The sequence below is a fragment of the Tachysurus vachellii genome, chromosome 3 (assembly GCF_030014155.1).
Source record: "Tachysurus vachellii isolate PV-2020 chromosome 3, HZAU_Pvac_v1, whole genome shotgun sequence".
Taxonomy (NCBI): domain Eukaryota; kingdom Metazoa; phylum Chordata; class Actinopteri; order Siluriformes; family Bagridae; genus Tachysurus; species Tachysurus vachellii.
The window spans coordinates 12183862-12209600 of NC_083462.1; the positions used below are offsets into that span (position 1 = coordinate 12183862).

Sequence of the window (25739 nt, forward strand, 5' to 3'; positions counted from 1 at the left end):
GTTTTACCCCCCAATTGGAAAAAAAGAATTTGTAAAATTTAAAAGGGAATACAAAATTTTAAGGGCCCCCGTTAAAACGGGGTCCCAAACGTCCCCAAAGGGAGAAGGGCCCGGGTACAAAGGCGGGTCCTTTTCAACAAAAAACGGGAGATTCCCATGTGTTTGGTAACGGGGAGTAGGGCTTTCAAAGAAACCTAGGGTTGGGTTAAAGGGGTCGAAAAAACTTTTGCGCTTTCAAAATTATAATCTTTTAAAAGCCCCTACACGATAAAAGGGAAAAAAACCCCTTTCCCCCGCCGGGGTCGCCCGGGGCCCGGGGGTTTTTGGGGGGGGGTTAGTGACCCCCGGGGAAAAAAAGGGGTTTTTCCCGGTCTGGGGGTCCTCAGGTCCATCCATTTTGGTTTTGGGGTTTGGCCCCCCTAACCTAATAAAACCGGGTTTAAAATTTTAAAAAATCTTTAAAATCCCCCATGCTTAACCTGTTCAAAAGGTTTTAAAAAAGGGGGCCCCCCTCACCCAGTCCCCCTTTGAGTTTTTGGGGTTTTTTGGACACCCCCTTTTTAAGGGTTTTTCCCCGCTTTTTTATTGCACAAATCCTTTCCCGAGGGGGGTCCCCAAATTTTGCCAGGTTCCGGATGGAGGGGGTCTGTGCTTCAGGGGGGGGCGACCCCCGGGGGCTGAATTCCCCCTGTACCCTTTGGGTTCAGAGGGAAAAATTTTGCACATCCAAAAAAGCCCTTTAAAATTACCCTAATTTAAAGACCAAAATTTGTTAAAGGGGAAAACACAAAATTTTTTTAAAGGCCCCCCCTAAAAGGTGAGGCTCCCCCGAAATCGTGAAAAGGGTTTTGAAACCCGGGGTCAAAAAGGGGGCCCCCCTTTTCGGTCCCAAAAGGGGGTCTTTTTCCTTCAGTATTTGGGAAGCAACGGGCCCAATACCATAATAAGCCCGGGTGCAAATTTACAAAATTTTTTTTCCCCAAAACTCCCTTGGCAAAAGGAAAAAGGGGCCCCCTCCACCAGGTGCCATTTAGGTTATTTTCCCCCGGAAACCGTTGTCCAAGGTTTTCCCCCCATTTTTTTGGTTTTTATGCACAAATCCTTTTTTTGGAAGCCAAACCTTTTTCCAAAAGGACCAATATATTGTTGGGCTTTTTTGGGGAGGGTGGGCTGGGGCTGAGTATTCCCGGCCCCATTTGGGCCCGGGGGGAGGGTACATCCCCAAAAAAATTTTAAATTTAATTTTTTTTGACCCCACATTGAAAGCACAAATTTAAAGGGGTCCACTCACAAAAATTTTTTGGGCCCCCGTTAAAGGTCGGGTTTCCCGTCGTGACAAAGTTTGGGCAAGGGTCAAAATCGGTCCCTTTTCAATCCTTAAAAAGGGTGCTAGGAAAATTCCCCTTTAGTATTTAAGCAAAAGGCTGGGGCCCTTTCCCAAGCTGGCGAACCAATTTCCCAATTTTTTAAAATCCAACCCGTCTTAAGGTATTTAAAAAAAAACGGGTCCCCCCAAGTCATGCCCTTTGCTCTTGGGGATTGTGTTAAGGTTTGTCCAAAATTTTTTCCCCAGTCTTTGGTTTTTAGTTTCCCTCCATTCCCAAAAGGGTTTTTAAAAACAGCCAGGACACAATGTAGTTTTGCAAGGTGGGGAAGAAGGGCCCATGGGGCGTGTATTGGAGCCCCAACTGGGTTCACAAATAATGCTGTAACAAAAATTTCAAATTGAATTTTTGACCCCACATTTGGAAAAAACACAAATTTTAAAGGAAGGTCCGACCAAAAACTTTTAGGCCCCCGTGCTTGGTGGGTCCCGTCCTTAAAAATGGTTTTAAAACAAGGGCCCCCAAAAAGGTCCGGGTCCTTTGCAATCCTAAAGGGGGCTTGTAACCCCCATATCTTGGTATCAGGGGTGTAGGGGCCCAAACTTTCCCAAGGGGGGCCCAAACCCCAAGTTTTCACTTTTAAATTTTTTGGTTTCCAAACAGCGTAAAGCCGACAAAAAAGTAAAATCCCACTCCACCGGGAGGCCCCTTCCCGCCCAAAAAAAGGAACCCGGGGGGGGGCCCAAAAGGTTTTCTTCCAAAGGCCTCCGGGTTTTTTTATTGGGGTTTCCCAAATTTCCAAGGGGCTAAAAATTTCCCTTTTCCGTTTTGCCCCGGCTTGGGTTTTCCGGGAGCTTTTACCACTGGGGGCTTTCACAAAATTTTTATGGTTTTTAAAAAATGCCCATTTGGTTTTCCACAAGGGGAGGGACAAAAAGGGGGGAAGGAAAAAAACAAACCCAAGGGGGAATGTATTGTCGGGGGGCGGATCGATCAACACCTTTGGGTTTCCCCGTGCCCAATCCTACCCCGGATTTTAATTCCAAAAAAAACTGAAGTTAAACCCCCCAATTTTTAAAAAAAAATTTAAAGAGGGCTCCCAAATTTTAACCCAGGTTTTGGTTAAAACCCCTTTTAAACCTCACCGGTTTTTAAAAACCCGGGCACCTTCGGGGGGATTTTTAAAACTAAAAAAGGGGGGTTCCCCCCCGGCGAGGGGGCCCCGGGGGGGGTAGGGCCCTAAAAGACCCCAAAAGGGGAAACTTTTTTTTGTTTTGCCTCCCAAATGGCGCAAAAAAAGAGGCCCCCCCAAAGGGGGCCCCCTGCAATTTTTTCGGTTTAAGGGTTGGCCGGGTCCCCTTTCCTCCCCTTTTTTTTCCCCAGGGGGCCAAATTTTCCCAAACTAATTTGGGTTTTTTCCCAAACTTTGGGGGGGGGGGCCACAAGGGTTTTAAATCCCAAAAAAAAACTCCCTCCAGGGTTCACTTTGGGTTTTCCTGCGGGACACCCGTTGTGTAGTTTTTTTTTCCCCAGGGTTTTGGTTTCCTTTTAAAAACAAACCCTTCCCGAAAATGAAGCAAACCATTTTTTTAGGTATTCCCCGTGTGAGGGGTGCATAGGCCCCTTGGCAGGGTTTTTGGGGGACCCCCGGGGCCCAAAAAATTCCTTTGTCAAACGGGAAGGAAGGGGTTTTCCCTCAAAAAAATTTAATTTGGTTTTGCCCCCCACTTAAAAGCCCGAAAAAGGGGGGTCCCGACGAAAACAAAGGGGGGCCCCGGGTTGTGGTCCCTTGCCCAAAAAGGGCAAAGGGTCGGGGGCGGCCTTTTTGGGGGCGGGAGAGGCCCCAGGCCCCCCTCCAAAAACGGTTTTTAAAACCCTTCCCAAAAAAAAACCCAAACTCAACCAAAAATTTTTTAAAAATTTTTAAAGTCCAAATTCGTCAGCCCCCATCCAAAATTTGGGGGCCCCCCAGGACCCCCTTTTCAGTTGTTTTTTCCGTCGTTCACCTTTTTTCCCCTTTTTTCCGGGGTTTTGGTTTTTTTTTGGTTTTCAAAAAATTTATGGGGATTTGCTTGAAAGCCTTTGGACCGAGATGTTTTGGTTCATGGCTTCGAGGAGGGGGGCCCATCTGTTAAATTTGTAGCCCCATTTGGAACAAAAGGGGAAGTAACGTCCAAAAAAACAATTTTAAGGATTGCCCCAATTGGCGAAAGTTTTGAAAATCCGCTCACAAAATTTTATAAAAGGAAATGTCCCCGGGGGCCCCCGAAATCGCGAAAAAGGTTCATAAACCCGGGGGGGTCAAAGGGGAGGGCCCCTTTTTCCAAACCTAAAGGTGCTAAAATTCCCCTTTGTAACCAAACAAAAACTGTAGGTGCCCAAAATAAACCCAAGGCCCTAACCCTCAAAAATTGTTGGGTTTTCCCCAAAATTTTTAAGGTTTTTTCCAAGGTGAAAAATACAAAACCATTTCCGTTTTTCGGGAAATTTTTTAACCCAGGGGCCCGGGGTAGGCCGGTCCCCCCCTAACCACCAGGGGAACTTTTTGGTTTCCTTGAGGGGGAAGTGCTGAACCCCAAAATTTTTACGGGGTTTTCCAACCCAAAAGTTTTTTCGACAAAAAAATTTCAAAAGGGGAAAGCCCCCTTTTTAAACGTTAAAAAATTAGGTCCCCCCTTTACCGAAACCCAGGATTTGTTATTTCCGACGTGACAAAGGCAAGGGGGCCAAAATTTTGGGTTTTTTTCAACCCTAAAAGGGGTCAAAATTTCCCCCCCCGGGATTTAGGGGGGGTGGGGCAATCTTCAGGGAGGGGCACCCGGGGGGGCTTTTTAGGGTTTCAGGGGTTTAAAAGGGGTTTGGTTTTGTCCAAAAATCAAATTGGGTTTTCCCACCGGGAAAACCCCAAGGGTTTAAGCGCCGAAAAATTTTAAGCCCCGGGGGGGGTCCCGGTGGCGCTCCCATGCTGGGGAAAACCTGAACCCCGGGATTTTTTTGGTTTGGTTCCTTTTTCAAATTCCCGGGTTTAAAACTTTTTTATTTTTGGTATAGTTGGGAAGCGGAATTAGGGGCACTAAAACCTTGTCCCATTTCCCCGGGAGTTTCCCAAAAGTTACACCCTGTTCAAAATTTGGGTTTCCCCCCCCATTTGGGGCCCTTTAAAACTTTGTATTTCCCCATTGCAAATGGTTTTAAAGGGTTTTGGTTTCCTTTTTCAAACCAATCCATGGGGGAACAAAAATGTTCAAATTTGAAGGTTATTGACCCTCACATTGGAAAGACACGAAATTGTAAAGTTGAAGGTCCAGCATCGACAAAAACTTTTATAGGCCCCAGTGCTAAATGGTCGAGCGCTCCCTGAAATCGCTGCACAAAATGGTTCATGAAGAGCAAGCGGGAACTACAAATGGTCAGGGCTCCCTTTTGCAAGGTCGCTGAAGAGAGGGCTGCTAGTGATCTCCCTTCGATAGCTCAGTTGGTAGAGCGGAGGACTGTAGGTGCACCATAACCATAACCCTAACGCCTGGCTGAACACAATTTCAACTAATTCGTTATAAGATCCACAACATGTCTGTACAGCCTGTATCAAAAGGTTTTAAAGCGGTCCCACCTCACAGCTGCAGGCTCGCCAGTTTGCAGTCTGTGTGGAGTTTCCGTTCGTGTACACCCGGTGTGTCCAAGTGGTTTTCTTCCAGGTTCTCTGGTTTCCTATTGCTTATCAAATCCATTCCAGTAGGTGGATTAGCTAAGACTATTTGCCTTTAGGTATTCACGAGTATGTGATTGTGTGTGCATAGTGCTTGGCGAGGAGTGGCGGCCCATAGGGGCTGTAGTATTCCTGTAGCTCACCATTCTGGTCTACACGAGAAGAGGTATGTGCATCGATCAACAAAAATGTTCAAATTTGAAGGTTATTGACCCTCACATTGGAAAGACACGAAATTGTAAAGTTGAAGGTCCAGCATCGACAAAAACTTTTATAGGCCCCAGTGCTAAATGGTCGAGCGCTCCCTGAAATCGCTGCACAACATGGTTCATGAAGAGCAAGCGGGAACTACAAATGGTCAGGGCTCCCTTTTGCAAGGTCGCTGAAGAGAGGGCTGCTAGTGATCTCCCTTCGATAGCTCAGTTGGTAGAGCGGAGGACTGTAGGTGCTTACAAACTGATATCCTTAGGTCGCTGGTTCAAATCCGGCTCGAAGGAAGGCTTTTGACAGCGTTTCAAGGAGGTTTATATATGGCTTTTGACACAGCTCCTACAGTCGCATAAAGCGGTACAAAACAGCAGGCTTCCCTGACCGGGAATCGAACCCGGGCCGCGGCGGTGAGAGCGCCGAATCCTAGCCACTAGACCACCAGGGAGAGACGGTCCATGGTGTGGGCCTCGAGTGGCTGGGCAGAGTAGCCTCGAAGGCCTCCAGTGCCGAATTTCGGTTTAGGGTTAGGCCTGTCCCTAACCATAACCCTAACGCCTGGCTGAACACAATTTCAACTAATTCGTTATAAGATCCACAACATGTCTGTACAGCCTGTATCAAAAGGTTTTAAAGCGGTCCCACCTCACAGCTGCAGGCTCGCCAGTTTGCAGTCTTTGTGGAGTTTCCGTGCGTGTACACCCGTTGTGTCCAAGTGGTTTTCCTCCAGGTTCTCTGGTTTCCTATTGCTTATCAAATCCATTCCAGTAGGTGGATTAGCTAAGACTATTTGCCTTTAGGTATTCACGAGTATGTGATTGTGTGTGCATAGTGCTTGGCGAGGAGTGGCGACCCATGGGGGCTGTAGTATTCCTGTAGCTCACCATTCTGGTCTACACGAGAAGAGGTATGTGCATCGATCAACAAAAATGTTCAAATTTGAAGGTTATTGACCCTCACATTGGAAAGACACGAAATTGTAAAGTTGAAGGTCCAGCATCGACAAAAACTTTTATAGGCCCCAGTGCTAAATGGTCGAGCGCTCCCTGAAATCGCTGCACAAAATGGTTCATGAAGAGCAAGCGGGAACTACAAATGGTCAGGGCTCCCTTTTGCAAGGTCGCTGAAGAGAGGGCTGCTAGTGATCTCCCTTCGATAGCTCAGTTGGTAGAGCGGAGGACTGTAGGTGCACCATAACCATAACCCTAACGCCTGGCTGAACACAATTTCAACTAATTCGTTATAAGATCCACAACATGTCTGTACAGCCTGTATCAAAAGGTTTTAAAGCGGTCCCACCTCACAGCTGCAGGCTCGCCAGTTTGCAGTCTGTGTGGAGTTTCCGTTCGTGTACACCCGGTGTGTCCAAGTGGTTTTCTTCCAGGTTCTCTGGTTTCCTATTGCTTATCAAATCCATTCCAGTAGGTGGATTAGCTAAGACTATTTGCCTTTAGGTATTCACGAGTATGTGATTGTGTGTGCATAGTGCTTGGCGAGGAGTGGCGACCCATGGGGGCTGTAGTATTCCTGTAGCTCACCATTCTGGTCTACACGAGAAGAGGTATGTGCATCGATCAACAAAAATGTTCAAATTTGAAGGTTATTGACCCTCACATTGGAAAGACACGAAATTGTAAAGTTGAAGGTCCAGCATCGACAAAAACTTTTATAGGCCCCAGTGCTAAATGGTCGAGCGCTCCCTGAAATCGCTGCACAAAATGGTTCATGAAGAGCAAGCGGGAACTACAAATGGTCAGGGCTCCCTTTTGCAAGGTCGCTGAAGAGAGGGCTGCTAGTGATCTCCCTTCGATAGCTCAGTTGGTAGAGCGGAGGACTGTAGGTGCACCATAACCATAACCCTAACGCCTGGCTGAACACAATTTCAACTAATTCGTTATAAGATCCACAACATGTCTGTACAGCCTGTATCAAAAGGTTTTAAAGCGGTCCCACCTCACAGCTGCAGGCTCGCCAGTTTGCAGTCTGTGTGGAGTTTCCGTGCGTGTACACCCGTTGTGTCCAAGTGGTTTTCCTCCAGGTTCTCTGGTTTCCTATTGCTTATCAAATCCATTCCAGTAGGTGGATTAGCTAAGACTATTTGCCTTTAGGTATTCACGAGTATGTGATTGTGTGTGCATAGTGCTTGGCGAGGAGTGGCGACCCATGGGGGCTGTAGTATTCCTGTAGCTCACCATTCTGGTCTACACGAGAAGAGGTATGTGCATCGATCAACAAAAATGTTCAAATTTGAAGGTTATTGACCCTCACATTGGAAAGACACGAAATTGTAAAGTTGAAGGTCCAGCATCGACAAAAACTTTTATAGGCCCCAGTGCTAAATGGTCGAGCGCTCCCTGAAATCGCTGCACAAAATGGTTCATGAAGAGCAAGCGGGAACTACAAATGGTCAGGGCTCCCTTTTGCAAGGTCGCTGAAGAGAGGGCTGCTAGTGATCTCCCTTCGATAGCTCAGTTGGTAGAGCGGAGGACTGTAGGTGCACCATAACCATAACCCTAACGCCTGGCTGAACACAATTTCAACTAATTCGTTATAAGATCCACAACATGTCTGTACAGCCTGTATCAAAAGGTTTTAAAGCGGTCCCACCTCACAGCTGCAGGCTCGCCAGTTTGCAGTCTGTGTGGAGTTTCCGTTCGTGTACACCCGGTGTGTCCAAGTGGTTTTCTTCCAGGTTCTCTGGTTTCCTATTGCTTATCAAATCCATTCCAGTAGGTGGATTAGCTAAGACTATTTGCCTTTAGGTATTCACGAGTATGTGATTGTGTGTGCATAGTGCTTGGCGAGGAGTGGCGGCCCATAGGGGCTGTAGTATTCCTGTAGCTCACCATTCTGGTCTACACGAGAAGAGGTATGTGCATCGATCAACAAAAATGTTCAAATTTGAAGGTTATTGACCCTCACATTGGAAAGACACGAAATTGTAAAGTTGAAGGTCCAGCATCGACAAAAACTTTTATAGGCCCCAGTGCTAAATGGTCGAGCGCTCCCTGAAATCGCTGCACAACATGGTTCATGAAGAGCAAGCGGGAACTACAAATGGTCAGGGCTCCCTTTTGCAAGGTCGCTGAAGAGAGGGCTGCTAGTGATCTCCCTTCGATAGCTCAGTTGGTAGAGCGGAGGACTGTAGGTGCTTACAAACTGATATCCTTAGGTCGCTGGTTCAAATCCGGCTCGAAGGAAGGCTTTTGACAGCGTTTCAAGGAGGTTTATATATGGCTTTTGACACAGCTCCTACAGTCGCATAAAGCGGTACAAAACAGCAGGCTTCCCTGACCGGGAATCGAACCCGGGCCGCGGCGGTGAGAGCGCCGAATCCTAGCCACTAGACCACCAGGGAGAGACGGTCCATGGTGTGGGCCTCGAGTGGCTGGGCAGAGTAGCCTCGAAGGCCTCCAGTGCCGAATTTCGGTTTAGGGTTAGGCCTGTCCCTAACCATAACCCTAACGCCTGGCTGAACACAATTTCAACTAATTCGTTATAAGATCCACAACATGTCTGTACAGCCTGTATCAAAAGGTTTTAAAGCGGTCCCACCTCACAGCTGCAGGCTCGCCAGTTTGCAGTCTTTGTGGAGTTTCCGTGCGTGTACACCCGTTGTGTCCAAGTGGTTTTCCTCCAGGTTCTCTGGTTTCCTATTGCTTATCAAATCCATTCCAGTAGGTGGATTAGCTAAGACTATTTGCCTTTAGGTATTCACGAGTATGTGATTGTGTGTGCATAGTGCTTGGCGAGGAGTGGCGACCCATGGGGGCTGTAGTATTCCTGTAGCTCACCATTCTGGTCTACACGAGAAGAGGTATGTGCATCGATCAACAAAAATGTTCAAATTTGAAGGTTATTGACCCTCACATTGGAAAGACACGAAATTGTAAAGTTGAAGGTCCAGCATCGACAAAAACTTTTATAGGCCCCAGTGCTAAATGGTCGAGCGCTCCCTGAAATCGCTGCACAAAATGGTTCATGAAGAGCAAGCGGGAACTACAAATGGTCAGGGCTCCCTTTTGCAAGGTCGCTGAAGAGAGGGCTGCTAGTGATCTCCCTTCGATAGCTCAGTTGGTAGAGCGGAGGACTGTAGGTGCACCATAACCATAACCCTAACGCCTGGCTGAACACAATTTCAACTAATTCGTTATAAGATCCACAACATGTCTGTACAGCCTGTATCAAAAGGTTTTAAAGCGGTCCCACCTCACAGCTGCAGGCTCGCCAGTTTGCAGTCTGTGTGGAGTTTCCGTTCGTGTACACCCGGTGTGTCCAAGTGGTTTTCTTCCAGGTTCTCTGGTTTCCTATTGCTTATCAAATCCATTCCAGTAGGTGGATTAGCTAAGACTATTTGCCTTTAGGTATTCACGAGTATGTGATTGTGTGTGCATAGTGCTTGGCGAGGAGTGGCGGCCCATAGGGGCTGTAGTATTCCTGTAGCTCACCATTCTGGTCTACACGAGAAGAGGTATGTGCATCGATCAACAAAAATGTTCAAATTTGAAGGTTATTGACCCTCACATTGGAAAGACACGAAATTGTAAAGTTGAAGGTCCAGCATCGACAAAAACTTTTATAGGCCCCAGTGCTAAATGGTCGAGCGCTCCCTGAAATCGCTGCACAACATGGTTCATGAAGAGCAAGCGGGAACTACAAATGGTCAGGGCTCCCTTTTGCAAGGTCGCTGAAGAGAGGGCTGCTAGTGATCTCCCTTCGATAGCTCAGTTGGTAGAGCGGAGGACTGTAGGTGCTTACAAACTGATATCCTTAGGTCGCTGGTTCAAATCCGGCTCGAAGGAAGGCTTTTGACAGCGTTTCAAGGAGGTTTATATATGGCTTTTGACACAGCTCCTACAGTCGCATAAAGCGGTACAAAACAGCAGGCTTCCCTGACCGGGAATCGAACCCGGGCCGCGGCGGTGAGAGCGCCGAATCCTAGCCACTAGACCACCAGGGAGAGACGGTCCATGGTGTGGGCCTCGAGTGGCTGGGCAGAGTAGCCTCGAAGGCCTCCAGTGCCGAATTTCGGTTTAGGGTTAGGCCTGTCCCTAACCATAACCCTAACGCCTGGCTGAACACAATTTCAACTAATTCGTTATAAGATCCACAACATGTCTGTACAGCCTGTATCAAAAGGTTTTAAAGCGGTCCCACCTCACAGCTGCAGGCTCGCCAGTTTGCAGTCTTTGTGGAGTTTCCGTGCGTGTACACCCGTTGTGTCCAAGTGGTTTTCCTCCAGGTTCTCTGGTTTCCTATTGCTTATCAAATCCATTCCAGTAGGTGGATTAGCTAAGACTATTTGCCTTTAGGTATTCACGAGTATGTGATTGTGTGTGCATAGTGCTTGGCGAGGAGTGGCGACCCATGGGGGCTGTAGTATTCCTGTAGCTCACCATTCTGGTCTACACGAGAAGAGGTATGTGCATCGATCAACAAAAATGTTCAAATTTGAAGGTTATTGACCCTCACATTGGAAAGACACGAAATTGTAAAGTTGAAGGTCCAGCATCGACAAAAACTTTTATAGGCCCCAGTGCTAAATGGTCGAGCGCTCCCTGAAATCGCTGCACAAAATGGTTCATGAAGAGCAAGCGGGAACTACAAATGGTCAGGGCTCCCTTTTGCAAGGTCGCTGAAGAGAGGGCTGCTAGTGATCTCCCTTCGATAGCTCAGTTGGTAGAGCGGAGGACTGTAGGTGCACCATAACCATAACCCTAACGCCTGGCTGAACACAATTTCAACTAATTCGTTATAAGATCCACAACATGTCTGTACAGCCTGTATCAAAAGGTTTTAAAGCGGTCCCACCTCACAGCTGCAGGCTCGCCAGTTTGCAGTCTGTGTGGAGTTTCCGTTCGTGTACACCCGGTGTGTCCAAGTGGTTTTCTTCCAGGTTCTCTGGTTTCCTATTGCTTATCAAATCCATTCCAGTAGGTGGATTAGCTAAGACTATTTGCCTTTAGGTATTCACGAGTATGTGATTGTGTGTGCATAGTGCTTGGCGAGGAGTGGCGGCCCATAGGGGCTGTAGTATTCCTGTAGCTCACCATTCTGGTCTACACGAGAAGAGGTATGTGCATCGATCAACAAAAATGTTCAAATTTGAAGGTTATTGACCCTCACATTGGAAAGACACGAAATTGTAAAGTTGAAGGTCCAGCATCGACAAAAACTTTTATAGGCCCCAGTGCTAAATGGTCGAGCGCTCCCTGAAATCGCTGCACAACATGGTTCATGAAGAGCAAGCGGGAACTACAAATGGTCAGGGCTCCCTTTTGCAAGGTCGCTGAAGAGAGGGCTGCTAGTGATCTCCCTTCGATAGCTCAGTTGGTAGAGCGGAGGACTGTAGGTGCTTACAAACTGATATCCTTAGGTCGCTGGTTCAAATCCGGCTCGAAGGAAGGCTTTTGACAGCGTTTCAAGGAGGTTTATATATGGCTTTTGACACAGCTCCTACAGTCGCATAAAGCGGTACAAAACAGCAGGCTTCCCTGACCGGGAATCGAACCCGGGCCGCGGCGGTGAGAGCGCCGAATCCTAGCCACTAGACCACCAGGGAGAGACGGTCCATGGTGTGGGCCTCGAGTGGCTGGGCAGAGTAGCCTCGAAGGCCTCCAGTGCCGAATTTCGGTTTAGGGTTAGGCCTGTCCCTAACCATAACCCTAACGCCTGGCTGAACACAATTTCAACTAATTCGTTATAAGATCCACAACATGTCTGTACAGCCTGTATCAAAAGGTTTTAAAGCGGTCCCACCTCACAGCTGCAGGCTCGCCAGTTTGCAGTCTTTGTGGAGTTTCCGTGCGTGTACACCCGTTGTGTCCAAGTGGTTTTCCTCCAGGTTCTCTGGTTTCCTATTGCTTATCAAATCCATTCCAGTAGGTGGATTAGCTAAGACTATTTGCCTTTAGGTATTCACGAGTATGTGATTGTGTGTGCATAGTGCTTGGCGAGGAGTGGCGACCCATGGGGGCTGTAGTATTCCTGTAGCTCACCATTCTGGTCTACACGAGAAGAGGTATGTGCATCGATCAACAAAAATGTTCAAATTTGAAGGTTATTGACCCTCACATTGGAAAGACACGAAATTGTAAAGTTGAAGGTCCAGCATCGACAAAAACTTTTATAGGCCCCAGTGCTAAATGGTCGAGCGCTCCCTGAAATCGCTGCACAACATGGTTCATGAAGAGCAAGCGGGAACTACAAATGGTCAGGGCTCCCTTTTGCAAGGTCGCTGAAGAGAGGGCTGCTAGTGATCTCCCTTCGATAGCTCAGTTGGTAGAGCGGAGGACTGTAGGTGCTTACAAACTGATATCCTTAGGTCGCTGGTTCAAATCCGGCTCGAAGGAAGGCTTTTGACAGCGTTTCAAGGAGGTTTATATATGGCTTTTGACACAGCTCCTACAGTCGCATAAAGCGGTACAAAACAGCAGGCTTCCCTGACCGGGAATCGAACCCGGGCCGCGGCGGTGAGAGCGCCGAATCCTAGCCACTAGACCACCAGGGAGAGACGGTCCATGGTGTGGGCCTCGAGTGGCTGGGCAGAGTAGCCTCGAAGGCCTCCAGTGCCGAATTTCGGTTTAGGGTTAGGCCTGTCCCTAACCATAACCCTAACGCCTGGCTGAACACAATTTCAACTAATTCGTTATAAGATCCACAACATGTCTGTACAGCCTGTATCAAAAGGTTTTAAAGCGGTCCCACCTCACAGCTGCAGGCTCGCCAGTTTGCAGTCTTTGTGGAGTTTCCGTGCGTGTACACCCGTTGTGTCCAAGTGGTTTTCCTCCAGGTTCTCTGGTTTCCTATTGCTTATCAAATCCATTCCAGTAGGTGGATTAGCTAAGACTATTTGCCTTTAGGTATTCACGAGTATGTGATTGTGTGTGCATAGTGCTTGGCGAGGAGTGGCGACCCATGGGGGCTGTAGTATTCCTGTAGCTCACCATTCTGGTCTACACGAGAAGAGGTATGTGCATCGATCAACAAAAATGTTCAAATTTGAAGGTTATTGACCCTCACATTGGAAAGACACGAAATTGTAAAGTTGAAGGTCCAGCATCGACAAAAACTTTTATAGGCCCCAGTGCTAAATGGTCGAGCGCTCCCTGAAATCGCTGCACAAAATGGTTCATGAAGAGCAAGCGGGAACTACAAATGGTCAGGGCTCCCTTTTGCAAGGTCGCTGAAGAGAGGGCTGCTAGTGATCTCCCTTCGATAGCTCAGTTGGTAGAGCGGAGGACTGTAGGTGCACCATAACCATAACCCTAACGCCTGGCTGAACACAATTTCAACTAATTCGTTATAAGATCCACAACATGTCTGTACAGCCTGTATCAAAAGGTTTTAAAGCGGTCCCACCTCACAGCTGCAGGCTCGCCAGTTTGCAGTCTGTGTGGAGTTTCCGTTCGTGTACACCCGGTGTGTCCAAGTGGTTTTCTTCCAGGTTCTCTGGTTTCCTATTGCTTATCAAATCCATTCCAGTAGGTGGATTAGCTAAGACTATTTGCCTTTAGGTATTCACGAGTATGTGATTGTGTGTGCATAGTGCTTGGCGAGGAGTGGCGGCCCATAGGGGCTGTAGTATTCCTGTAGCTCACCATTCTGGTCTACACGAGAAGAGGTATGTGCATCGATCAACAAAAATGTTCAAATTTGAAGGTTATTGACCCTCACATTGGAAAGACACGAAATTGTAAAGTTGAAGGTCCAGCATCGACAAAAACTTTTATAGGCCCCAGTGCTAAATGGTCGAGCGCTCCCTGAAATCGCTGCACAACATGGTTCATGAAGAGCAAGCGGGAACTACAAATGGTCAGGGCTCCCTTTTGCAAGGTCGCTGAAGAGAGGGCTGCTAGTGATCTCCCTTCGATAGCTCAGTTGGTAGAGCGGAGGACTGTAGGTGCTTACAAACTGATATCCTTAGGTCGCTGGTTCAAATCCGGCTCGAAGGAAGGCTTTTGACAGCGTTTCAAGGAGGTTTATATATGGCTTTTGACACAGCTCCTACAGTCGCATAAAGCGGTACAAAACAGCAGGCTTCCCTGACCGGGAATCGAACCCGGGCCGCGGCGGTGAGAGCGCCGAATCCTAGCCACTAGACCACCAGGGAGAGACGGTCCATGGTGTGGGCCTCGAGTGGCTGGGCAGAGTAGCCTCGAAGGCCTCCAGTGCCGAATTTCGGTTTAGGGTTAGGCCTGTCCCTAACCATAACCCTAACGCCTGGCTGAACACAATTTCAACTAATTCGTTATAAGATCCACAACATGTCTGTACAGCCTGTATCAAAAGGTTTTAAAGCGGTCCCACCTCACAGCTGCAGGCTCGCCAGTTTGCAGTCTTTGTGGAGTTTCCGTGCGTGTACACCCGTTGTGTCCAAGTGGTTTTCCTCCAGGTTCTCTGGTTTCCTATTGCTTATCAAATCCATTCCAGTAGGTGGATTAGCTAAGACTATTTGCCTTTAGGTATTCACGAGTATGTGATTGTGTGTGCATAGTGCTTGGCGAGGAGTGGCGACCCATGGGGGCTGTAGTATTCCTGTAGCTCACCATTCTGGTCTACACGAGAAGAGGTATGTGCATCGATCAACAAAAATGTTCAAATTTGAAGGTTATTGACCCTCACATTGGAAAGACACGAAATTGTAAAGTTGAAGGTCCAGCATCGACAAAAACTTTTATAGGCCCCAGTGCTAAATGGTCGAGCGCTCCCTGAAATCGCTGCACAAAATGGTTCATGAAGAGCAAGCGGGAACTACAAATGGTCAGGGCTCCCTTTTGCAAGGTCGCTGAAGAGAGGGCTGCTAGTGATCTCCCTTCGATAGCTCAGTTGGTAGAGCGGAGGACTGTAGGTGCACCATAACCATAACCCTAACGCCTGGCTGAACACAATTTCAACTAATTCGTTATAAGATCCACAACATGTCTGTACAGCCTGTATCAAAAGGTTTTAAAGCGGTCCCACCTCACAGCTGCAGGCTCGCCAGTTTGCAGTCTGTGTGGAGTTTCCGTTCGTGTACACCCGGTGTGTCCAAGTGGTTTTCTTCCAGGTTCTCTGGTTTCCTATTGCTTATCAAATCCATTCCAGTAGGTGGATTAGCTAAGACTATTTGCCTTTAGGTATTCACGAGTATGTGATTGTGTGTGCATAGTGCTTGGCGAGGAGTGGCGGCCCATAGGGGCTGTAGTATTCCTGTAGCTCACCATTCTGGTCTACACGAGAAGAGGTATGTGCATCGATCAACAAAAATGTTCAAATTTGAAGGTTATTGACCCTCACATTGGAAAGACACGAAATTGTAAAGTTGAAGGTCCAGCATCGACAAAAACTTTTATAGGCCCCAGTGCTAAATGGTCGAGCGCTCCCTGAAATCGCTGCACAACATGGTTCATGAAGAGCAAGCGGGAACTACAAATGGTCAGGGCTCCCTTTTGCAAGGTCGCTGAAGAGAGGGCTGCTAGTGATCTCCCTTCGATAGCTCAGTTGGTAGAGCGGAGGACTGTAGGTGCTTACAAACTGATATCCTTAGGTCGCTGGTTCAAATCCGGCTCGAAGGAAGGCTTTTGACAGCGTTTCAAGGAGGTTTATATATGGCTTTTGACACAGCTCCTACAGTCGCATAAAGCGGTACAAAACAGCAGGCTTCCCTGACCGGGAATCGAACCCGGGCCGCGGCGGTGAGAGCGCCGAATCCTAGCCACTAGACCACCAGGGAGAGACGGTCCATGGTGTGGGCCTCGAGTGGCTGGGCAGAGTAGCCTCGAAGGCCTCCAGTGCCGAATTTCGGTTTAGGGTTAGGCCTGTCCCTAACCATAACCCTAACGCCTGGCTGAACACAATTTCAACTAATTCGTTATAAGATCCACAACATGTCTGTACAGCCTGTATCAAAAGGTTTTAAAGCGGTCCCACCTCACAGCTGCAGGCTCGCCAGTTTGCAGTCTTTGTGGAGTTTCCGTGCGTGTACACCCGTTGTGTCCAAGTGGTTTTCCTCCAGGTTCTCTGGTTTCCTATTGCTTATCAAATCCATTCCAGTAGGTGGATTAGCTAAGACTATTTGCCTTTAGGTATTCACGAGTATGTGATTGTGTGTGCATAGTGCTTGGCGAGGAGTGGCGACCCATGGGGGCTGTAGTATTCCTGTAGCTCACCATTCTGGTCTACACGAGAAGAGGTATGTGCATCGATCAACAAAAATGTTCAAATTTGAAGGTTATTGACCCTCACATTGGAAAGACACGAAATTGTAAAGTTGAAGGTCCAGCATCGACAAAAACTTTTATAGGCCCCAGTGCTAAATGGTCGAGCGCTCCCTGAAATCGCTGCACAAAATGGTTCATGAAGAGCAAGCGGGAACTACAAATGGTCAGGGCTCCCTTTTGCAAGGTCGCTGAAGAGAGGGCTGCTAGTGATCTCCCTTCGATAGCTCAGTTGGTAGAGCGGAGGACTGTAGGTGCACCATAACCATAACCCTAACGCCTGGCTGAACACAATTTCAACTAATTCGTTATAAGATCCACAACATGTCTGTACAGCCTGTATCAAAAGGTTTTAAAGCGGTCCCACCTCACAGCTGCAGGCTCGCCAGTTTGCAGTCTGTGTGGAGTTTCCGTTCGTGTACACCCGGTGTGTCCAAGTGGTTTTCTTCCAGGTTCTCTGGTTTCCTATTGCTTATCAAATCCATTCCAGTAGGTGGATTAGCTAAGACTATTTGCCTTTAGGTATTCACGAGTATGTGATTGTGTGTGCATAGTGCTTGGCGAGGAGTGGCGGCCCATAGGGGCTGTAGTATTCCTGTAGCTCACCATTCTGGTCTACACGAGAAGAGGTATGTGCATCGATCAACAAAAATGTTCAAATTTGAAGGTTATTGACCCTCACATTGGAAAGACACGAAATTGTAAAGTTGAAGGTCCAGCATCGACAAAAACTTTTATAGGCCCCAGTGCTAAATGGTCGAGCGCTCCCTGAAATCGCTGCACAACATGGTTCATGAAGAGCAAGCGGGAACTACAAATGGTCAGGGCTCCCTTTTGCAAGGTCGCTGAAGAGAGGGCTGCTAGTGATCTCCCTTCGATAGCTCAGTTGGTAGAGCGGAGGACTGTAGGTGCACCATAACCCTAACGCCTGGCTGAACACAATTTCAACTAATTCGTTATAAGATCCACAACATGTCTGTACAGCCTGTATCAAAAGGTTTTAAAGCGGTCCCACCTCACAGCTGCAGGCTCGCCAGTTTGCAGTCTGTGTGGAGTTTCCGTTCGTGTACACCCGGTGTGTCCAAGTGGTTTTCTTCCAGGTTCTCTGGTTTCCTATTGCTTATCAAATAAGCAATATGTCGCTGTTCTTGATGTCGCTGCACAGGTACCTAGGGTCGTGAGCAGAAACACCGGAGCTGTGGTTCTTCACGCCGGCTCGAACGACACCAGCCTGAGGCAGTCGGAGATCCTGAAGAGAGACTTCAAGACCCTGGTGGAGACGGTTCGCAGCACAGCGCCCACGGCGAGGATCATCGTGTCCGGACCACTTCCAACGTACCAGCGAGGAATTGAAAGGTTTAGTAGACTTTTTGCTTTTAATGAATGGCTTCAGTCATGGTGTCCGGCTCAGAATCTACACTTTATTGATAACTGGAATGTTTTCTGGGAGCGTCCTAGGCTGTTCCGCGCTGACGGCCTGCACCCCAGCAGAGTTGGAGCGGAGATCCTCTCGGACCACATCTCCAGGGCGCTGCATACCTTCTGACTGGTAAACTACGCCTTAAATTTAAATTTCAATAGCCATCCTTCACCTCAACACATCGATACAAATGCACACATACCTCTCCCCATAGAAACTGTGTCTGTTCCCCGAGCAGTGAGATTAAAAAGTAATTATGTAAGACGTTCTCGAAATAATCTTACTGTAATTAGACCAGAAAAATGCCAAAGAAACAAACAAAAACAGTTCCTAAAATTTGGGCTTCTGAACATTAGATCACTTACACCCAAAGCACTTATCATAAATGAAATAATCTCAGACAATAGCCTTACTGCATTATGCCTCACCGAAACCTGGATTAAACCAAATGACTACATCGGTCTAAATGAGTCTACACCATCAGGTTATATCTATAAGCACGAGCCTCGACAGACTGGTCGTGGAGGTGGTGTCGCCACTATCTTTAACGATTGCCTTACTGTTACCCAGAGAACACAGTATAGATTTAAGTCTTTTGAAGTGCTTGTCCTTAATGTTACACTATCGCACACGCACACGAAACAAAAATCCCTGATGTCTCTTGCACTAGCGACCGTGTATAGACCACCAGGGCCCTACACCGATTTTCTTAGAGAATTCACAGATTTTCTTTCTGACCTACTGGTTAGCTTTGATAAAGCATTAATTGTAGGAGATTTTAACATTCATGTTGACGACACAAATGATGCGCTAGGACTCACATTCATGGACTTATTAAACTCACTTGGGCTCAAACAAAACGTCACTAGAGCAACTCACCGTCGTAATCATACACTAGATTTAATAATATCACACAGAATAGATGTCACTGATATAGATATCATTCCTCAAAGTGATGATATCACAGACCATTATCTCATAATGTACACACTACCTGTAGAACAGGCTAACTGCGTTTCACCACGTTATCGTCTCGGTAGAACTATTATTCCGACCACTAAAGACAGATTCACAAATAACCTGCCTGATCTGTCTGGACTTCTTACTGCACCCTTAAACACAGACGACCTAGATGAAATTACTAACAGCATAGGCGCTATGTTCACTAGCACACTAGACACTGTTGCCCCAATCAGATTACAGAAGGTTAGAGATAAAACGCTTGCACCATGGTATAATAGTCATACTCACACCCTCAAGAGAGAGACCCGTAACCTCGAGCGAAAGTGGAGAAAAACTAAATTAGAGGTTTTTAGAATTGCATATAAGGAAAGTATGTCCAGCTATAGACAGGCTCTAAAAGCAGCCAGGGCTGAGCACCTGAGCAAACTCATAGAAAATAACCAGAACAATCCCAGGTTTTTATTTAGCACAGTAGCTAGACTAACAAAAAACCAAAAATCTGAACACACAATTCCATCACAGTTCAGTAGTGACGATTTTATGAGATTCTTCACTGATAAAATCGAAAGTATCAGGAATAAAATAGGTGACGCTCAACACATAAGAGCAACTAGCATCCCGGTCTCACCTAAGGTTCTAAACACACAACTACATTGCTTTACAAGTACAGGTCAGGAAGAGTTAGTTAAACTTATTACTACAGCTAAATCAACAACTTGTTCACTAGACCCCATTCCAACTAAACTACTGAAAGAAGTGTTACATAAAGCCGGTGAGCCTCTTCTTAATATCATTAACTCCTCGTTATCTTTAGGTCACGTCCCTAAATCCTTCAAGTTGGCAGTTATTAGGCCACTCATTAAGAAACCTAATTTAGATCCTAATGGACTTTCAAATTACAGACCGATTTCACACCTTCCGTTTATGTCTAAAATACTAGAAAAGGTTGTGTCTGTTCAACTGAGCTCCTTCTTACAGGAGAACAATATCCTCGAAGAGTTTCAGTCAGGTTTCAGGCCCCATCATAGCACAGAAACTGCACTTGTTAAAGTTACAAACGACTTGTTCTTAGCTTCGGACAAAGACTGTATGTCACTATTAGTTCTACTTGACCTTAGTGCTGCATTCGACACTATAGATCACAACATTCTCCTAGATCGCTTACAAAATTACACAGGTATTCATGGACAGGCTTTAAGTTGGTTTAGATCCTACCTGTCTGATCGATACCATTTTGTAGAATTAAATGGTGAATCCTCCAGCTTATTACCAGTTAATTATGGGGTCCCTCAAGGATCAGTTCTAGGACCTCTGCTTTTCTCGATATACATGCTTCCATTAGGGAACATTATTAGAAGACATGGGATTAGCTTCCATTGCTATGCCGACGACACACAGTTATACATCTCCTCAAAACCAGATGAAATAACTAAATTGTCGAAATTAACTCAATGCCTTAGAGAGATAAAAGACTGGATGAGCTGTAACTTTCTGTTGTTAAACTCTGATAAGACAGAAACACTACTTATAGGCCCAAAAACTAGTACACAGAAACTCTCACAACTTAATTTCCATTTAGAGGGATGTACTGTTACTAGTAGCTCGACAGTGAAAGACCTGGGTGTTATATTAGACAGTAACTTGTCTTTTGAAAATCACGTCGCCCAAACCACAAAAACAGCCTTCTTCCACCTCAGAAATATTGCCAAGCTGAGAAACATCCTGTCTGTATCTGATGCTGAGAAGCTAGTTCACGCTTTCATGACCTCTAGACTGGACTATTGTAATGCATTACTAGGTGGTTGTCCTGCATCTTTAATAAATAGGCTACAGTTAGTCCAAAATGCAGCGGCCAGAGTTCTCACTAGGACAAGAAAGTATGACCATATAACCCCAATTTTATCATCTCTACACTGGCTACCTGTTAAGTTTAGAATTGATTACAAACTGCTGCTACTTACGTACAAGGCTCTTAATGGTTTAGCTCCCATGTATCTAACTAGTCTTCTAACACGTTACAATCCTTCACGCTCTCTGAGATCACAAAACTCAGGACTCCTGGTAGTCCCCAGAATATCTAAGTCTACTAAAGGCGGAAGAGCGTTCTCTTATTTAGCTCCCAAACTTTGGAATAGTCTTCCTGATAGTGTTCGGGGCTCAGACACACTTTCACAGTTTAAATGTAGATTGAAAACTCATCTCTTTAGTCAGGCGTACACATAATACATCCCATAAATATTGTGCACTATCACACTAGACTTGCACATTCTTATGAACAGCAGATATGTTAATCCCTCTGCACTGCTCTTCTCTTCTCTTTTTCTACCCATGCTGAGACACCCATGCTAAGATCGTCTTCCGTGCGTTGAAATTTCTGGACCTCCACTGAGACAAGGCTGACTCTGTGAGAACCCTGAGACATCTACAGATCTACCGGCTCCAGTTGGACTCTGTAATACTTGTATATTTGTAACCACACCATCTAGTGTCACCCATATGAGGATGGGTTCCCCTTGAGTCTGGTTCCTCTCAAGGTTTCTTCCTTTACCAATCTAAGGGAGTTTTTCCTTGCCACTGTTGCCTGAGCCCTCAGACTTGCTCATTGGGGACAAATACACATACACACATACATACATACATACACACTGTGAACTGTATATATCTTGAATTTTTATTATATTAATTCTTTATACTTCTCCTTATGTTTATCTTTTGTTTTATGTTTATGTTCTGTAAAGCTGCTTTGTGACAATGTCCATTGTAAAAAGCGCTATACAAATAAACTTGAATTGAATTGAATTGAATCAAATCCATTCCAGTAGGTGGATTAGCTAAGACTATTTGCCTTTAGGTATTCACGAGTATGTGATTGTGTGTGCATAGTGCTTGGCGAGGAGTGGCGGCCCATAGGGGCTGTAGTATTCCTGTAGCTCACCATTCTGGTCTACACGAGAAGAGGTATGTGCATCGATCAACAAAAATGTTCAAATTTGAAGGTTATTGACCCTCACATTGGAAAGACACGAAATTGTAAAGTTGAAGGTCCAGCATCGACAAAAACTTTTATAGGCCCCAGTGCTAAATGGTCGAGCGCTCCCTGAAATCGCTGCACAACATGGTTCATGAAGAGCAAGCGGGAACTACAAATGGTCAGGGCTCCCTTTTGCAAGGTCGCTGAAGAGAGGGCTGCTAGTGATCTCCCTTCGATAGCTCAGTTGGTAGAGCGGAGGACTGTAGGTGCTTACAAACTGATATCCTTAGGTCGCTGGTTCAAATCCGGCTCGAAGGAAGGCTTTTGACAGCGTTTCAAGGAGGTTTATATATGGCTTTTGACACAGCTCCTACAGTCGCATAAAGCGGTACAAAACAGCAGGCTTCCCTGACCGGGAATCGAACCCGGGCCGCGGCGGTGAGAGCGCCGAATCCTAGCCACTAGACCACCAGGGAGAGACGGTCCATGGTGTGGGCCTCGAGTGGCTGGGCAGAGTAGCCTCGAAGGCCTCCAGTGCCGAATTTCGGTTTAGGGTTAGGCCTGTCCCTAACCATAACCCTAACGCCTGGCTGAACACAATTTCAACTAATTCGTTATAAGATCCACAACATGTCTGTACAGCCTGTATCAAAAGGTTTTAAAGCGGTCCCACCTCACAGCTGCAGGCTCGCCAGTTTGCAGTCTTTGTGGAGTTTCCGTGCGTGTACACCCGTTGTGTCCAAGTGGTTTTCCTCCAGGTTCTCTGGTTTCCTATTGCTTATCAAATCCATTCCAGTAGGTGGATTAGCTAAGACTATTTGCCTTTAGGTATTCACGAGTATGTGATTGTGTGTGCATAGTGCTTGGCGAGGAGTGGCGACCCATGGGGGCTGTAGTATTCCTGTAGCTCACCATTCTGGTCTACACGAGAAGAGGTATGTGCATCGATCAACAAAAATGTTCAAATTTGAAGGTTATTGACCCTCACATTGGAAAGACACGAAATTGTAAAGTTGAAGGTCCAGCATCGACAAAAACTTTTATAGGCCCCAGTGCTAAATGGTCGAGCGCTCCCTGAAATCGCTGCACAAAATGGTTCATGAAGAGCAAGCGGGAACTACAAATGGTCAGGGCTCCCTTTTGCAAGGTCGCTGAAGAGAGGGCTGCTAGTGATCTCCCTTCGATAGCTCAGTTGGTAGAGCGGAGGACTGTAGGTGCACCATAACCATAACCCTAACGCCTGGCTGAACACAATTTCAACTAATTCGTTATAAGATCCACAACATGTCTGTACAGCCTGTATCAAAAGGTTTTAAAGCGGTCCCACCTCACAGCTGCAGGCTCGCCAGTTTGCAGTCTGTGTGGAGTTTCCGTTCGTGTACACCCGGTGTGTCCAAGTGGTTTTCTTCCAGGTTCTCTGGTTTCCTATTGCTTATCAAATCCATTCCAGTAGGTGGATTAGCTAAGACTATTTGCCTTTAGGTATTCACGAGTATGTGATTGTGTGTGCATAGTGCTTGGCGAGGAGTGGCGACCCATGGGGGCTGTAGTATTCCTGTAGCTCACCATTCTGGTCTACACGAGAAGAGGTATGTGCATCGATCAACAAAAATGTTCAAATTTGAAGGTTATTGACCCTCACATTGGAAAGACACGAAATTGTAAAGTTGAAGGTCCAGCATCGACAAAAACTTTTATAGGCCCCAGTGCTAAATGGTCGAGCGCTCCCTGAAATCGCTGCACAAAATGGTTCATGAAGAGCAAGCGGGAACTACAAATGGTCAGGGCTCCCTTTTGCAAGGTCGCTGAAGAGAGGGCTGCTAGTGATCTCCCTTCGATAGCTCAGTTGGTAGAGCGGAGGACTGTAGGTGCACCATAACCATAACCCTAACGCCTGGCTGAACACAATTTCAACTAATTCGTTATAAGATCCACAACATGTCTGTACAGCCTGTATCAAAAGGTTTTAAAGCGGTCCCACCTCACAGCTGCAGGCTCGCCAGTTTGCAGTCTTTGTGGAGTTTCCGTGCGTGTACACCCGTTGTGTCCAAGTGGTTTTCCTCCAGGTTCTCTGGTTTCCTATTGCTTATCAAATCCATTCCAGTAGGTGGATTAGCTAAGACTATTTGCCTTTAGGTATTCACGAGTATGTGATTGTGTGTGCATAGTGCTTGGCGAGGAGTGGCGACCCATGGGGGCTGTAGTATTCCTGTAGCTCACCATTCTGGTCTACACGAGAAGAGGTATGTGCATCGATCAACAAAAATGTTCAAATTTGAAGGTTATTGACCCTCACATTGGAAAGACACGAAATTGTAAAGTTGAAGGTCCAGCATCGACAAAAACTTTTATAGGCCCCAGTGCTAAATGGTCGAGCGCTCCCTGAAATCGCTGCACAAAATGGTTCATGAAGAGCAAGCGGGAACTACAAATGGTCAGGGCTCCCTTTTGCAAGGTCGCTGAAGAGAGGGCTGCTAGTGATCTCCCTTCGATAGCTCAGTTGGTAGAGCGGAGGACTGTAGGTGCACCATAACCATAACCCTAACGCCTGGCTGAACACAATTTCAACTAATTCGTTATAAGATCCACAACATGTCTGTACAGCCTGTATCAAAAGGTTTTAAAGCGGTCCCACCTCACAGCTGCAGGCTCGCCAGTTTGCAGTCTTTGTGGAGTTTCCGTGCGTGTACACCCGTTGTGTCCAAGTGGTTTTCCTCCAGGTTCTCTGGTTTCCTATTGCTTATCAAATCCATTCCAGTAGGTGGATTAGCTAAGACTATTTGCCTTTAGGTATTCACGAGTATGTGATTGTGTGTGCATAGTGCTTGGCGAGGAGTGGCGACCCATGGGGGCTGTAGTATTCCTGTAGCTCACCATTCTGGTCTACACGAGAAGAGGTATGTGCATCGATCAACAAAAATGTTCAAATTTGAAGGTTATTGACCCTCACATTGGAAAGACACGAAATTGTAAAGTTGAAGGTCCAGCATCGACAAAAACTTTTATAGGCCCCAGTGCTAAATGGTCGAGCGCTCCCTGAAATCGCTGCACAAAATGGTTCATGAAGAGCAAGCGGGAACTACAAATGGTCAGGGCTCCCTTTTGCAAGGTCGCTGAAGAGAGGGCTGCTAGTGATCTCCCTTCGATAGCTCAGTTGGTAGAGCGGAGGACTGTAGGTGCACCATAACCATAACCCTAACGCCTGGCTGAACACAATTTCAACTAATTCGTTATAAGATCCACAACATGTCTGTACAGCCTGTATCAAAAGGTTTTAAAGCGGTCCCACCTCACAGCTGCAGGCTCGCCAGTTTGCAGTCTGTGTGGAGTTTCCGTTCGTGTACACCCGGTGTGTCCAAGTGGTTTTCTTCCAGGTTCTCTGGTTTCCTATTGCTTATCAAATCCATTCCAGTAGGTGGATTAGCTAAGACTATTTGCCTTTAGGTATTCACGAGTATGTGATTGTGTGTGCATAGTGCTTGGCGAGGAGTGGCGGCCCATAGGGGCTGTAGTATTCCTGTAGCTCACCATTCTGGTCTACACGAGAAGAGGTATGTGCATCGATCAACAAAAATGTTCAAATTTGAAGGTTATTGACCCTCACATTGGAAAGACACGAAATTGTAAAGTTGAAGGTCCAGCATCGACAAAAACTTTTATAGGCCCCAGTGCTAAATGGTCGAGCGCTCCCTGAAATCGCTGCACAACATGGTTCATGAAGAGCAAGCGGGAACTACAAATGGTCAGGGCTCCCTTTTGCAAGGTCGCTGAAGAGAGGGCTGCTAGTGATCTCCCTTCGATAGCTCAGTTGGTAGAGCGGAGGACTGTAGGTGCTTACAAACTGATATCCTTAGGTCGCTGGTTCAAATCCGGCTCGAAGGAAGGCTTTTGACAGCGTTTCAAGGAGGTTTATATATGGCTTTTGACACAGCTCCTACAGTCGCATAAA

The 25739-nt window shown here is 46.7% G+C and overlaps 1 protein-coding gene and 17 non-coding genes across 18 annotated transcripts in view; 10 read left to right on the forward strand and 8 right to left on the reverse strand.

The window, feature by feature from the left end:
- apoea (apolipoprotein Ea) overlaps positions 1–25739 on the forward strand; it is a 335076-nt gene that overhangs the window by 300706 nt on the left and 8631 nt on the right. The window lies entirely within an intron of this gene.
- On the forward strand, positions 5440–5528 carry trnay-gua (transfer RNA tyrosine (anticodon GUA)). Its single transcript is given in 2 exon segments — positions 5440–5476; positions 5493–5528. It is a non-coding gene; the product is annotated as a tRNA-Tyr (tRNA).
- On the reverse strand, positions 5615–5686 carry trnae-cuc (transfer RNA glutamic acid (anticodon CUC)). The gene has a single exon. It is a non-coding gene; the product is annotated as a tRNA-Glu (tRNA).
- Positions 8350–8438, forward strand: trnay-gua (transfer RNA tyrosine (anticodon GUA)). The gene is given in 2 exon segments: positions 8350–8386; positions 8403–8438. It is a non-coding gene; the product is annotated as a tRNA-Tyr (tRNA).
- On the reverse strand, positions 8525–8596 carry trnae-cuc (transfer RNA glutamic acid (anticodon CUC)). Its single transcript has one exon. It is a non-coding gene; the product is annotated as a tRNA-Glu (tRNA).
- On the forward strand, positions 9952–10040 carry trnay-gua (transfer RNA tyrosine (anticodon GUA)). The gene is given in 2 exon segments: positions 9952–9988; positions 10005–10040. It is a non-coding gene; the product is annotated as a tRNA-Tyr (tRNA).
- Positions 10127–10198, reverse strand: trnae-cuc (transfer RNA glutamic acid (anticodon CUC)). Its single transcript has one exon. It is a non-coding gene; the product is annotated as a tRNA-Glu (tRNA).
- Positions 11554–11642, forward strand: trnay-gua (transfer RNA tyrosine (anticodon GUA)). Its single transcript is given in 2 exon segments — positions 11554–11590; positions 11607–11642. It is a non-coding gene; the product is annotated as a tRNA-Tyr (tRNA).
- On the reverse strand, positions 11729–11800 carry trnae-cuc (transfer RNA glutamic acid (anticodon CUC)). The gene has a single exon. It is a non-coding gene; the product is annotated as a tRNA-Glu (tRNA).
- trnay-gua (transfer RNA tyrosine (anticodon GUA)) lies at positions 12502–12590 on the forward strand. Its single transcript is given in 2 exon segments — positions 12502–12538; positions 12555–12590. It is a non-coding gene; the product is annotated as a tRNA-Tyr (tRNA).
- trnae-cuc (transfer RNA glutamic acid (anticodon CUC)) lies at positions 12677–12748 on the reverse strand. Its single transcript has one exon. It is a non-coding gene; the product is annotated as a tRNA-Glu (tRNA).
- Positions 14104–14192, forward strand: trnay-gua (transfer RNA tyrosine (anticodon GUA)). The gene is given in 2 exon segments: positions 14104–14140; positions 14157–14192. It is a non-coding gene; the product is annotated as a tRNA-Tyr (tRNA).
- Positions 14279–14350, reverse strand: trnae-cuc (transfer RNA glutamic acid (anticodon CUC)). Its single transcript has one exon. It is a non-coding gene; the product is annotated as a tRNA-Glu (tRNA).
- trnay-gua (transfer RNA tyrosine (anticodon GUA)) lies at positions 15706–15794 on the forward strand. The gene is given in 2 exon segments: positions 15706–15742; positions 15759–15794. It is a non-coding gene; the product is annotated as a tRNA-Tyr (tRNA).
- trnae-cuc (transfer RNA glutamic acid (anticodon CUC)) lies at positions 15881–15952 on the reverse strand. Its single transcript has one exon. It is a non-coding gene; the product is annotated as a tRNA-Glu (tRNA).
- trnay-gua (transfer RNA tyrosine (anticodon GUA)) lies at positions 22020–22108 on the forward strand. Its single transcript is given in 2 exon segments — positions 22020–22056; positions 22073–22108. It is a non-coding gene; the product is annotated as a tRNA-Tyr (tRNA).
- On the reverse strand, positions 22195–22266 carry trnae-cuc (transfer RNA glutamic acid (anticodon CUC)). The gene has a single exon. It is a non-coding gene; the product is annotated as a tRNA-Glu (tRNA).
- Positions 25584–25672, forward strand: trnay-gua (transfer RNA tyrosine (anticodon GUA)). Its single transcript is given in 2 exon segments — positions 25584–25620; positions 25637–25672. It is a non-coding gene; the product is annotated as a tRNA-Tyr (tRNA).